The following is a 14176-nucleotide window of genomic DNA, read 5'->3' on the forward strand; positions in this document are numbered from 1 at the left end:
CACTTTCCTAGGGACCACTGAAGAGCCACTACACCAGGGGAAAGCAGCACCATATGCCAGGGAAACAGAGGCTGAAAGCAAATGATCTCAGTGTAGGTTACATGGCTGCCATAGCAGGTATGTGGCAGGTATGGACTTCATAAAGCAGGAGGAAAACTGGTGAGCCTGGGTGTCTCATGCTTTCCCCGAGAACTCACCCTGGCCAGAGTTTTACAGGCTGAATAGGGAATTGGGAAACAGATGAGGGATCGTGAGACATACAGGCTCAAAGGCTGGAAGCATCGTGATGGCTTTAGGAAACCACCAGTCGCCTAGTACTTCAGCTTCAGAAAGTGTTTGAAGGACATTAACTGGAAGAAGCAAAGAGGGTGCAGACCACACATGGCCTACCAGGTCCTTAGCCTTAATGCTAAGAAGCTTTAATTTAATTTTGTAAGTAACAGAGCCTATGGAAAGGTTTTAATAAATGAGGTTGGTTTTAATAAATGAGGTTGGTCAGGAACTCTTTACTTAGAGAAACGACAGTTTGATAGAACTACATTAGCAGCAACAAAGGAAAAGATGGAATTTTCGCATACGTAGTACATAAAACAGACAGATCTTGGTATCTGGTTAGAAACTTAAGCTGAAGTGTGGTGGGGGTAAGGGAAAGAAAAGCAGAGCATGATTCTCAAGTGGAACCTGTCTTGACGTGAGCCCCATTCAGCATCTGCCATGAATCAAGACTCTCCCTGGCCACACCTCTCAAAGGGTGGGTGAGACCAGGGGCAGCCCCATCTAGGACAAGCACGCTGCAATCTGACACCTGAACCTGGCCTTTCTGAGGGCAGAGAGAATAGCTTCAGCGTGGGCAGAAGGCTGGAGGTAAAAGATCATTCACAAAAAGACCCAAGCTTGCTATTGAAGGTATTTAATGTTGAGAGACACAAATTCTCAAACATCTTTAAATTGACAATTTTAAGGCCTTATCATTCATCTATGTCATGTATAAAAGGAAACAATTATGTAAGTTCTTAAAGAAAGACATCAATTCCTATAGAACTCAGTAGCTGCTATACAGTGCCTGCTTCACTCTTAATGAAAGTCAAATGTGACTGCTTGATTATGATATTCTATAATTATGATTATGATATTCAAAACATTGTTCTCATTGCAAATGAATTTCATTTATACCAACGTCAGAAATACCATGCAGTAATCAATAGCATAAGGGCTTGCCACACAGAGTGAAACTTAATTTTTTCTCTTCCCCCGCAAGACAAACAAGCAAACAAACCCCTAGGGATTTTATAAATGTTACAGGAAATGTATAAGTTAAGTAGATTTGTTTCAAAATTAAGGATTTTCAAAATTCTTACTGATATTAACTTACTTGATAAAAATAGCAACATTCCCTTCCTTTATGTATTCTGTTTTCCTTCTCCAAAGTCAGAGTTGAAGTATATGATCCCTAAAATTATCCTATAATAAGTCTGGTTCTTCCTATATGCCCTTTTAGGTCACTGGGGTCTCAAAATCTGTGAATTTTGGACACTAGGTGTTAAGCAGGTAGTCAAAATGCCCAGGACCTCTGTGGCTGCAGCAGACAACTTGAGAATCCTACAGAGAGTGAGCCGTGGGGTGGAGAAGACCTGGGGTTCACAGTGTGAATTAATACACCTAAGCCTAAGGGCCTATGTCTAAGGTCACAAGTAAAACATTTTATTTAGTCTGCACAATGTTTTAGGAATCAGAAACTTTCTCATAAAAACCTAGATTTCTGGCTTATCTGAAAAGATCAGAAATCATGGAAACACTAAATAAAGGCAGCCCCCTTTTATTTACTGGAGTGTGTACCCTCCAGTCACCTGTCCCCATCTTTCTCTGTGTGCTCACATACAGTGTGACAGACATCCTTACCTATCTACTTCCAAATAAACCAGTTTTCCTTGAGGCAGTGATGAAACCAGCTCCCAGCAATGTACTCACCTTTTGCAGCTAGAATGGCCCTGTGACAATGTTCCGACCAATGAAACATAGGGGAAAGACATTCAGAGATTACAGGAAGACTTTTGTTTTTCCTCATGAAGTCATGCCCCCCATACCCGCTTCTTCTGGAATTGAACAAGGATGTGATGAATGGTGCTGAAACAGACATCTTGTAAAATGAGTAAAACCAGCTAATGGAATGTAGTCCTGCGGTTGGACAAGTTCAAGTGAGGCAATTATATGTCAATGCTCTGAATTTAGGCCCCCAACAATAAGGACCCAGACCCTGGAGAATCAGCGGCAGCCTGATAGTTGAACTGAGGAATGTACCCTCTGCCGATTAATGTTCTGCTTTCATACAGCGCTATCACTGCGGCTGCGTGAACACCACTCCCTGGGCATTTCAGAGATCCTGTCTTCTTTCTTGGGTAGGATAATGAGTCCTTGGAAGGAAAGAGGATTAACTCCTCGTGCCATCACATTTTAACCCTGGGAAGTTACAGATTCTTCTTCAACTGGCATCATTAAGTGCTCAAATTTTTATTCAGAATCAATTTTCATTTTTCTTAATGTATTCATGGTGTTCTCTATCCGACTAAGTGAAGCTTTTGTAGATATTATAGTCAATTTATCAGTAGAAAATGGATTTGTGCACAAGTTACCAAGATGCAAAATAATGGCATGGAAAGAAATAAATTTCTATCTTAAATGAAAGTGTGGAATTAGGAATGAAGAACTAGTGTGGGGCTATGTTCCCCAAACCACCGTGGGTCCTGCTCACCACTCTGCCATTCTCAGATGAAGTCATACTCTGTGAGATTCGAGATGACAGCCTGTCATGCTTCAGTCAGCAGGATGGAAGAAGGGGGGAAGAAGTGTGGGGTCAAGGTCACATAATAGTTGTCTTTTGAAGAAGGTTCCAGAAAGCTACCACAAGAATTTTCTGTGATTGGCCAGACCAGTCACATGGCCACACCTTGCTTCAAGGGAAGCTGGTAAATAGAGTCATTATTTTTATAGTCATAGTGACCAGCTAAATAAGTCAGTAACAATGGGAGAAGGGGGAAAAGGCTGAGTGATAGCTAGCAATAGCCGATACAGAAAGTTCCAGAAAACTGCTCATTAAATTCTTGCCTAACTACAGGGGAATTAATCTTTAGCTTTTTCAAACTACTGGTCCCTCAAATTAAGATACATTTTTCATATAGGATTGTCATTAATGTCTTTCACTGCCTATTCACTTGGACTTTCTAATGTTGCATCATGTCAAAGAATTATCTGTTAAGAATTAAAGTGAATCAAAATAGCATTTGATTGTTCTGCTTAGCAACAGCTGAGGTATTTATCAACCTTCCTGATCTTTGTCAACTTAGAAAAATATCTCAGTGTAACTTTTATTTGTTTCTATTTTAAAATTAGCCCACTAAATGTCATGTATAACTCATGTTAATCCATTTAGAGCTTGTTTTCTAAGATTCTAAAAGATAAGGCAAAGCCATAGACTTGATTTCCACTTGAACAGGAGTTCATTCACTCTGCTTAGTTAGATACCTCATAAATTTACATCCCTGTTTACTAGCATGTTGAATCTGATGTTTATTTGTATATCCTTAAAGACATTTCTTTATTTGGCATGGCTCATACAATATTAGGAAGACAGCAGTATCTAGCTTTAACAGATTTCTCTACATAGTCCTTAGCATATAAAACCAGCAAAAATGAAACTTTCTGTAATTCAGAAAGTTTTACATTCATTCAGTCTTTTCAGTTACATGCAAACATACTATTCTCTTTTAACCTAATGTAGAAGAGAGTGTATATATGTAATATAAATAGCATGGTATAGAAATATATTTAAGTATTATTACAATGATTGTGTAATTATACAAAATATCTCACTACATCAGAATATTTGGGTTAGCCTGCTTTATCATAAATTTAAATCATATATTTTAAAGAAATTTCAAATTAATTATTGAGAACCATTTGGATTAATGACAAAGACAATATTATAAATTCTTTGCTAAAAAAAGATTAAACCCAATTTCAGAAACACATTATTGACACAAATAGCTGATAATATACATTTATAAGTGCTTAAAACTGCCTTATATACTATCCTAAATAAAAGATCCACAGAATTTCGTACTCAGATTTATTAGGTATGGTATGGGAAAATCCCTTGGTATGAGTGTGTCAGAGAACTAGAAGCTGATTTCTCTCTCCCGTAGAAGTACCACAAAGCCATCCTGATTCCTTCTATCCTGCTGCTCCACCATTCCTCAGGGGATCCCTTTGCCAGCGTAATCAAAACTGGCTCATCAGCATCTTGTCTACATTCTAACTTCAAGAAGTAGTAGAAGAAAAAAGAAAAAAGAAATGGAAAGCAAGCATGAGCCAGAAGTTGCACACATCCCTGCTGCTCTCAACATTGCTCTGCAAGAGTCTGTGAAATAGAGTTGCTCTCTTTAGCTGGGCAACCATGTGCCCATCTAAAACTCAAGGGTTCTGTCATTAAAAAGAAGAAGTGGAGAACAGATACAGAGGACGCTTAGCTGTCTCTGCCTCATCTAGTGCATACATTAGAGAGATGTCAAGTTCATAAGGGTAATTAACAATTGTAGAAAATCAGATCATAAGCATATATGACCACTCTTATATGAATTAATAAAAAGTATTAATTAAAAGTTTTGTCCTTAAGCTACTATTATTTCAAGAAAATTGGAGATTGAGTTCTATAACACTATTTACCATGACTGGGAAATATCCAAATTTGGTTGCTAAGTTACTGTTTTTATTTAACACATACTTAAAATTTGACTGAATTAAATAATTTTTAATACTAGACAAGAAACTGATTAAGTAAACTGAAAGTATCCTATGTCAATTCAAATAATGACTGTAAGTGGTTCTAAACAAACAAGTCAATTAAGAAGACAGCACTTAACAAATAAAAATTAATGAAAAATAAGTAGAAATCAGCATTTTACTTGAATATAATATTCTTTTCCTATTTCTGCTCACTCTCATAGACTTAGTAATCTTTTCTGACGAACTCCACAAGAAAATATACAAGTAAGAAATATGGATTCATTGGCATTCTCATGTCAAATTATAATTAAGGAAGATGTGGAAAATATGATGGAATGAGAAGATCAGATATCTAGACTCCCAATCACCAGGAAATATTCTTCCCAGGCTTTCCAGCTTTATGTTCTCCAATTATTAGTAAGCATTTGCTGAGCATCTACCCTGTGTTAGATGCTATGTTAGGTGTTGGCACCATGTGTAAAGGGATATAGTTTATGCCTCATAGGAAAGAAAAGTAAGTACACAGGCTCCTTCCTCTCCATGAAATGTGAACTAAGTCAGCATATCTTGAGACCTTTACCACAGTTTCCTCATTGTGTTTACTTATCCCCCACCCCTACCCCACCCCTTGTATAAGAAAGCATTTAGGAGATTCTTTGCTGGGCATCTTATCAGCACAAGAGAAAAGCCTAAAGAGACCATCCAGGATTCCCTGACCAAATGGCCCAATCCGGTCTTTCTACAGTCAAGTGCACTACTAAGACCTGCCCACATGCACACAGCATCCAATCAGCTGATAGATCCCCTCATTTAAATATGAGGAAACAGACAAAGATCACCGGACCTCTGAGAAGTCTCGGTGTGGTGGGATGGGGCATCCAGAGAGGCAGGGAGATGCATGCGTTGCAAATAAGGGGACAGAAAGAGAGGACTTCTACTATTTTACAGAATTGTTGACTTATTTCTTGTTTGAAGGTCCAATGAATATATGCTTGTGTTCTTTTTCCTACAAAATAGAACACAGCAATAATAGTACAATTTCTTTCAGATTCCCGGACCTGATTTCAATGCATGTGTGACAGTGGTTCATGGTGGGGGGTGGGGGGTTCTTCCTGTGCACCACACCAGCAATTCTCCAACACCAGCAGGATGTCTGAGAGCTCAACTCAATTCTGATGCTATCTGCCCAGAGACAGCACCAGATTCCCCAAGATAAGGGTTGCATCCTTCAAGATTGCCCCCTTTCCCCCACCAGTTGCAAGCCCCAGGCTTACCTGTGCATCTGACCAAACTGTTACAGATTGCAGGTGCCCATGACCCCCTCAGGTTTGATTAATTTGCTAGAATGACTCATGGGACTCAGGAAAGCACTTATGTTTATCAGTTTAATAAAGCATGCAAGTTAACAGCCAGGTAAAGAGATACATAGGGCAAGGTCCCAAATAAAGGAGCATTGATCCTTGTGGAGCTTGAGGCCTGGCGCAGAGGCAGGTGGGTGCATTCTGGTTCCCCTAGCATGGAAGCTCTCTCCAATAGAGAAGCAGAACACAAGAGAGTGATATGCTCTTCTCAGGGGATTTTGTGAGGGCTTCCTTACACAGTCATGATTGACTAAATCATTGTCCATTGGCTGATTCAACCAAATCAGCCACTGCCCTTGGGTGGATCCAAAAGTCTCTCATTAACATGACAAAACACCATTTCACCTTTAAGACTCTGGAGTGTTTTCAGATATGTGGATGAACACAAAATATACCTGGGAAATATGTGAATGGCCAAATATGTATTTCTTATAACTCATTATATCACAGTGTTCTCAGCAGGGGTCAGCAAACGACAGCCTACCTACCCACAGTTTATGTAAATAGATTTTCAGGGAAACAGTGCCATGCCCATTATTTAACATATTACCTATGGCTGCATTCACACTATAATGGTAAAGTTGAATAGTTGAGATGAACACCATATGTCCCACAAAGCCTAAGGTATCTACCATTTGGCCCTTTATCCGTGAAGTTTGTAGATCTCTCATCTACAGAATAGATCATTTGAATGGTCTCTTCAATCAATCAATTTTTTTCTTTCTTTTAGTGCCAGCTATATGAAGGGAGAAACAAAGGTGTTTAAAGGCATGCATTTTATGCTCAAACAACTTATGATTTAGTAAGAAGAGGTATCATCTATATATATATAACCAAATTAGGGAGTAGATAGTGAAAAGTGCTATGTGAGGTATAGATAATATGCTGTCATTGTTGGAAGATGGGCAAATATTTATGTCAGACAGGAGCTCATAAGACTCCTAAAGCCGAAGATATTTGAGGTAGAACTTAAGGGCTGCATATGTCCTTGAAATCTTTGCCTTTTTTATGCCCTTTGAAGTGTTTTAGATAGTAATTGAAACTACAGGTTTTTAATTCAGATGTTTAAAAAATAATAATTCTGCCTTTTTAAATATCATCTTTTACATTTGTGTTGTAATTTATATAAGTTCATTCCTATTTGATTCTTATTGTCAAAGTCCTTGAAAATTTTGTCCAAGGAAACTAATAGTTAATTCACAGAATGTTCTTTGCAATACTCTGACTTGGGTAGGAACCACTTATTATGAAACACTCCATGGCAGCGAAGAAGGAAAGGTGAGGTCAAAGTAATGACAGCCATGCCGTCCTCTGATCACAAGGTATTTTTGGCTGTTTGACATGAACCTAATTTCACAAATCATGTTATTCATTATTGCTGGTATGAAAGAATAGATTTTAAAGAACACTGCAGTTCTATAGCAACAGAAACTAACAATTTATTTTCTTGGTTCAGGTTTTTAAATTATATTAGATGTATAGATGAACATCTCTTCTGAGCTCCATACACATGAGTGAGCTGAGACTGTTTATCCATGTCAGTCTGGATGGATGGCTTCTACTCTCCCTGAAAGCAGAACAGTCAACTATGGCGAGCTTCGCAAAACAGGCACAATCACCTGTTGGGAGGGGAACCCCAGCTCTTAGCTCAAGATTCCCATTTGATCAGTCCTGCTACCATCTTCCTGACTTCAAGCACTGATGATCATTAAAAACCAGCAGCACAGAAGGGAAATAAAACCCAGTAAATTCATCAAGCTTTTATTAAAAACTCTGGGATAACAAGGAGGTAACCAAAGAGTACCACCTAAAACTAAAATCACCAGGATTTGGAGGCACTGTGCCATGTACCTCAAGAGAGAAGATGGGGCCACATCCCCACACTTACTGTCTCCTGCTTTTTTCCACACTTGCTGTCTCTCCCCACACTTATGATACAATCATTTCACCATGAGAGAATTCTCTCACTACTGTGTCTAAGATGGATACAAATCAATGATGTTTAAGATAAAATACAATTTGAAGTTATTTTAATATATGATATGTCAACATTTGCCATTATTGCTGTGATGTGATCATGAAAAAGACATTATTAAGCAAGCTCAAAAAGTAAGTTGTAATCTCAGAAACAAGATAATAATAGGTGTTCAGAGCTTGTCAAAGAATTCCTAATAAATCATCACATACATGACCAGCTGTGGGTCCTTAAGAGAGAGTGCAGCTGTGGAGGGCCGTCTGCCTCATTTTCTTTCTACCTTTCAGGACTGAGCCTCTTAGCCAGACTTTTTCCCCCTGCCATTTACTGTTGGAATTCCAATACTTTGTCTTGAAACTGTAGGCCGTTTGAATTTCTAATAAAAAAAAATTTCAGGTGATTGTAAGAAAGCTTCTTCCACAATCAGAGAAAAGCAGATTTAGTTTTACGACATAAAACTGAACTTAAAAATGTAATTTCTGACAAATAAATCTTGTAAAACACCTGGACTCCAGAGATAATCGCTATGACCTATAAAAATAACCTCTAATATCTAAAAACTCTAATTATGATTATCTAAAAAAACTTGTTTTTCAGGTATTAATATTTAAACAAATTCTTCCCTGTTTGTCCAGACTTTCCCAGTTTTAACACCGAAAGTCTCACTTCCCAGGAAAACTTCCAGTCCCAGGTAAACTGTAATTGACATCTTATATTCTGGAAGGTATAAATGCAAGTGAATTTTCTTTGTAAAGTCAGAAGAGGACTATTGGCACTTAGCTCTTCTCCAAGCAGGAAGATTTTAAAACTTATGGCTGCAGTATTCCTTGCTTAAACAAAGAGATTAAGAATCTGTGTCCCACTTAAATTAACAATACAAGCAACTGTAAACCATAAAGTTCCATGATAATTATAAATAAAGTCTCTGGGATAATAATATGTTCTGATAACACACAGTCTCTGAGATATAAAGACAAAGACACTGAAATAACAATGAATACTCTGGAGTATGATCTCAGTGTCCAAATGGGCATACAGTTTTGTGCTCAACAAATACTCACAACAAAAGGAAAGATATTAAAGAAACCTATTGTAATAAAATATATTTATGATTACTTTTAATAGCCTAATTACATTATTTAAATAACTATTTGAATTGTTTATTATTATTAACCTAATGAAAAATAATTTTGGTATTTTTCTTAGAATTTAGAGGGGCTTTGAATAAAATGGCTTAGTAGACTCAGCACTATGAACAAACTTCCCCTATTAGAATGAATCCTATAGTACTGGGTTAGAATCAGAGCTGTAAGTATGAACTCACATTTAGCTTATAAATACAAATGAACAGATACAATTACTGACATGTATGTATACACTGGCTAACATATATGCACATATTATCTGGCTCTGTCTGCAGAGGAGAGCCTGGAAGCAATGACATCCAGCAGCAGTCAGCACGCCCACTTCCAGGGCCTGGACCCAGAAGCCAACATGAAAGAGCTTCCAGGGAACAGAGCTGGAATAACTTGAGCAACAAAATAAATAACAGCATGGGATTATAATTTAGACTATAATATACATACAAGATCCCACTAAAATTTTAGTAAAGGAAAAAAAGATATGGTTGAAAAAGAAAGTGGACAGAAAGCACAAAATATATTTCAAAAAAAATCTGGAAAAAGGAAAGCAGTTGGAAAGTTCTAGTAATCAATTAATCAAGATAAAAAGAACCATAGCCCAAATTGCTCATAGAAGGCAAAAAGACTAGAAGAGGGACAATTTTCCTCATCTAGTTGTGAGGATGTTCAATCTTGGGAGATCCCAGACTTTTTCCAGAGGGTTCCTTCTCTAGAAAAACTGAGATGGTCAAGAGAAAAGATGATCTCTGAGACTATAGATTAAGTCCTCAGAGATAGTCAAAAGATATGGCATCCATGAAACAAGAATTAATCGTTGGTTCTCCCAGCTAATAGGAGTTTCAGAGGTGAAAAAGAAGAATTAAATAGTATAAATTATCAGGAAAAATATCACTAGAGAAATTCCCGGAGGTAACAAACACAAATTGTCAGATAGAAAATTCCCACTGAATGCCCAACATACTGAATGGAAAACAAAGAGAAACAGAAAGGCCTCGGGCACAGTATGAGAGATTTGTGACACCAGATTTGAGTAACACCAATAAGAAAATATAGGTTAACTGTCAAAGAGTAAGCATGGTATATGGTTTCTCATCAGTAACCCTGTAGGCTAGAGGACAGTCAACCAAAACCTGAGGAAAAATTATTCTCAGCCATTAACTCTCTACTCTGGAAAAGGATCAGTCAAATGTGAAATAATGTAAAGGTGTTTTTATAAATGCACAAATTCAAAGGAATTTTCCTCAGGCCCATATTTTCTAAGGATTCTACTTGACAATATGCTCCAACCAAATAATAAGCTGACCAAACAAAAGGAAGTCAAGGAAACGTGATATGATGGATTCGACCTAAAAAGATGGTAAAGGACAGGCCCCCAAATGGCAGCTGAATAACAGGTCTGGGGAACCATCAGGTCAACAATTAAAAGCAAAAGACAGGACTCCAAGTGGACTCCAAGATCTTCAAGGAAAATAGGAGAGGGAGACAATTGGAATACAAAATACGGTAGGCAATTTCAAAAAATTTAAGGAACGTGGATGGAATTGAGGCAAAAGAAAAAGACTGCCTAGAAAAAGTTTGAACTATACAGTAAATGAATATATTCATGTAAGTATTGATTTCTGATCACTTAAATTAGTAATATATCCATATGGGGAAGACTGGGGAGTGTCCCAAGAGAGATAAATCTCACCAACCCTGACACTTTCTGTATTAGTTGTTATACTATCTGTTCCCCCCATCTTTTTCTTTCCTGCCTCCAGGCTTTGTATACAGCAAAGAGAAATAAAGTTCTGTGTTGCTTGAATTATTTCTTTATTTGGATTTTTCTTATAAACTTCCAAATAAATCTTAATGATATGGGGAACTGGCACCTGAAAGTGAAGTGTTGCTAAGAACTTCAGCCAAAATAGATCCGGCCTTAGTGGAGGCAAAGCAGCTGGAAAGGTGGTGATCCTTCTAATGACAAAGCAAAATACTGAGCCGAAGGCTTACCTCTGTACTTCGGGAATGTCCATGTGCTCATACAGGCTCCAGTGGTAAGGCAAATCGTTGGCATATTTATAATGATCCATGTGTTGGCTCTTTCTTGTCACTTCTAGAAAAACCTGTGAGGGAGAACAAAAATCAGACCAGTTATCAAGTCAGCCAGCTAGGATTAAAGGAAACCCTGCTTTAGCAAGGGAAATGTGGACTGCCTGAGGTCTGCAATCTAAATTGAATGAGAGACCCACAGCTTCAGGCCTTCAAGCTGCAAGAGCAACTACTGCTTCTGTACTTTCAGCCACAGCATAGTAAGAGGTGTCTGTAAAAGTGCAGCCTTAACAGGATTTAAGACAGAAGGTGCATCTGCTCGCAAAGACAGAATTGAGGATGCAGTGCCACTGGTGCCATTATCTAAAATGTCCTCAAGATGTTAGCCTGAGAGTGTTGGAGAGAACCCCAAAGCCAAAACTAAAAGACGAAGTTCTTCAGGCTTTAGAATTATGGACCTATGGGAAAGCCAGACTAGTACCACCATTTTGGGGATGGATGTAATGCCACCACCGCAGCCCAGGACTGTGACAATAAAACCTGTTCCTGCCTCCTTGTCATCTGTCTTCCAGAAGAAAACAAGCTGCTGCTAATGCTCAAGTGTCTACCCTAAAGCAGTTAGCTGTATCAGTAATCAGGGGAGGAAATATGCTCTTGGCTTTCCTCCTCCTAAGACCTGGAGGAGGTCAGGAGGTCTAGCTGCTATCAGCAGCACTAACAACGAGTTCATTCAATCAGAAAATTCTTCCAGCTGTGCCCTGCTGACCAACACAATGTTACCTCATAATCCCTGATTCCTTTTGAGCCGAGAAAGACTTGAATGCTGGTCTTTGACTCTTTTCAAGGGAAGGAAGAAAATTTTTCAAAAGAAGACAATGCCAAGATTAAAGTCTGCTTTGCCTTTTTCAAATAAATCCCCTAGGTGAGAGTATTATAAACCTAAACTGAAGAGGCATCTCTCACAGACTTCATGAAGAAGGTGAAACTTGAAGGATGGGTAGGACTTAAATTAACTGTTACTTATTTCAAGCAAATAAAGTGCACGCACAAGGCTTTGGTGCAGCGAAGGCCCAAGGCCTGTCCAAAGCACACTGAACTGCTCCGGCTGAAGCTTCAGGGACAGGTGAAGGGGTACACTGCGTGCCAAGCTAAGATGTTTGGACTCTGTCCTGTAGGTAACAAGAGTTCATAGAAAACAGTGGAAGGTGATTGCAAACAGTTTTCCTATGAGTTGTATAGCAATGCCCAAAGCTAAAACATAGAGTCAGCTAGGACCTGCAGAAAAGAGCAAAAGTTCAACTGAGGAGAGAGAATAAACAAAACCAAGTAACTCGGCAGTTAAACCAGCAAGCTCCTGTACTGCTCAACAGCATGGGCAGCGAAAATGGGGCTGGGAAGAAACAGGGTCAACTCTGCTTGTTTGGAAAAATGCTTCATTTGTATTTCTACAGAATCAGACTAACCATTTGAGGGACTTAGTAGGGTATGATGTATTACCTTGCCAACTGAGAGCTCTTTAAATCTTTCCTTTTTTCAGTCCATCATTATTGACTAGTAGGTCAGCACTGGAATGCATCTGGGAGCCATCGAGAATCAGATCTGTGACTCATCCATCTAGATGAAAGTCTGTGCAAACGTGTGGCTGAGTGACTATGAATGTGTTGGAAATGCCCAACTAAATACAAAGACAGAAGTTCTTCTAGGCTTTCTAGCAACCTTGAATTAGTTTTGTATCAATTTGTATAGTATTATCTATAAGCCTCACTCGGGATAAGATACAAACATTGTCTTTATTCAGTCTCATTTGTGTCCAATATATTGTGTCACCTTGCTCTGGCAATGCATGATGATTTCTCTGAATTTTAGACAATGTGATCCTGAAATATGGTGTCATATCAGGTGACTTAGTAAACAACCATTATACCCCTATCAGTGCAGTCTTCGCTGCCTCTGAACTGTCAGCTCCACATTATAAATTTGATGCACAAGCTCGTGAAGCTGGGTTACAGAATATCAAGCCTGGCTTTAAAAAGGGATTAGAAGCAAAGATGGATTCAAGTGTATGAAATCAAAAAATATATATATTAACAATGTCTCTCTAAGCAACAGAATTAATTATCCTAACATGAATACAACAGAGCATTACTATTTGTTATTGTTTATCTCTCTCTCTCTCTCTTATTCTCTCTATGTGTCTTTTACCCTTCTCCTGTTTGGTACAGAACATCCTTTTAAATTACATTTTGCCAAGGGCAAAGAGAGTTTTTGTTGTGCTTTCCTACCTCTGGAGGGGAAGCAAGACAGTGCCATTTGAAGGTAGATAGCATCTTATTTGTTCTGCTGGAACCCTTGCATACTGCAGAGACTTGATAAAAGCTTCACAAGTAAGGAAGAAACCTACTATCAGTGCTGCCATCAAGATCAATGTCCGTGGTTAAACTGAGAACAAAAATTTTAATGCCATAATTCTGAAAGTTATGTTCCCACAGAACCTTAAAACCCTCCTGAACTCAGTCAGGCACTTGACCAGCTTGATCGAAGCTCCTAAAGAAGGTAAGAGTTCTGATTATCTTTTTCCCTCCACAAAATAAAACTTTCCAGTCCTCAAAGGAATACATAGCCATCAAGCAGAAATTAACTAAACATTTTTAGTTTAAAGATTTTTTTTTAAATTAACAATGCTCTCTAAATTATAGAACAATCTCCTCAGTGGGTTAGCATCCTGAATTAGTGGAGACAATTGGAGACAAAGATGATGGCCTGATACAGAAATCTAGGAGCTTTCTCCTAGATCGTGTTATGGGTTAAATTGTGTCCCCAGGAAGTCATGTTGAAGTCCCAGTCTCTGGTACCTGTGAATGTGACATCATTCAGAAAGATGGTCCGTG

The sequence above is a fragment of the Manis pentadactyla genome, chromosome 12, assembly GCF_030020395.1.
Source record: "Manis pentadactyla isolate mManPen7 chromosome 12, mManPen7.hap1, whole genome shotgun sequence".
NCBI lineage: Eukaryota > Metazoa > Chordata > Mammalia > Pholidota > Manidae > Manis > Manis pentadactyla.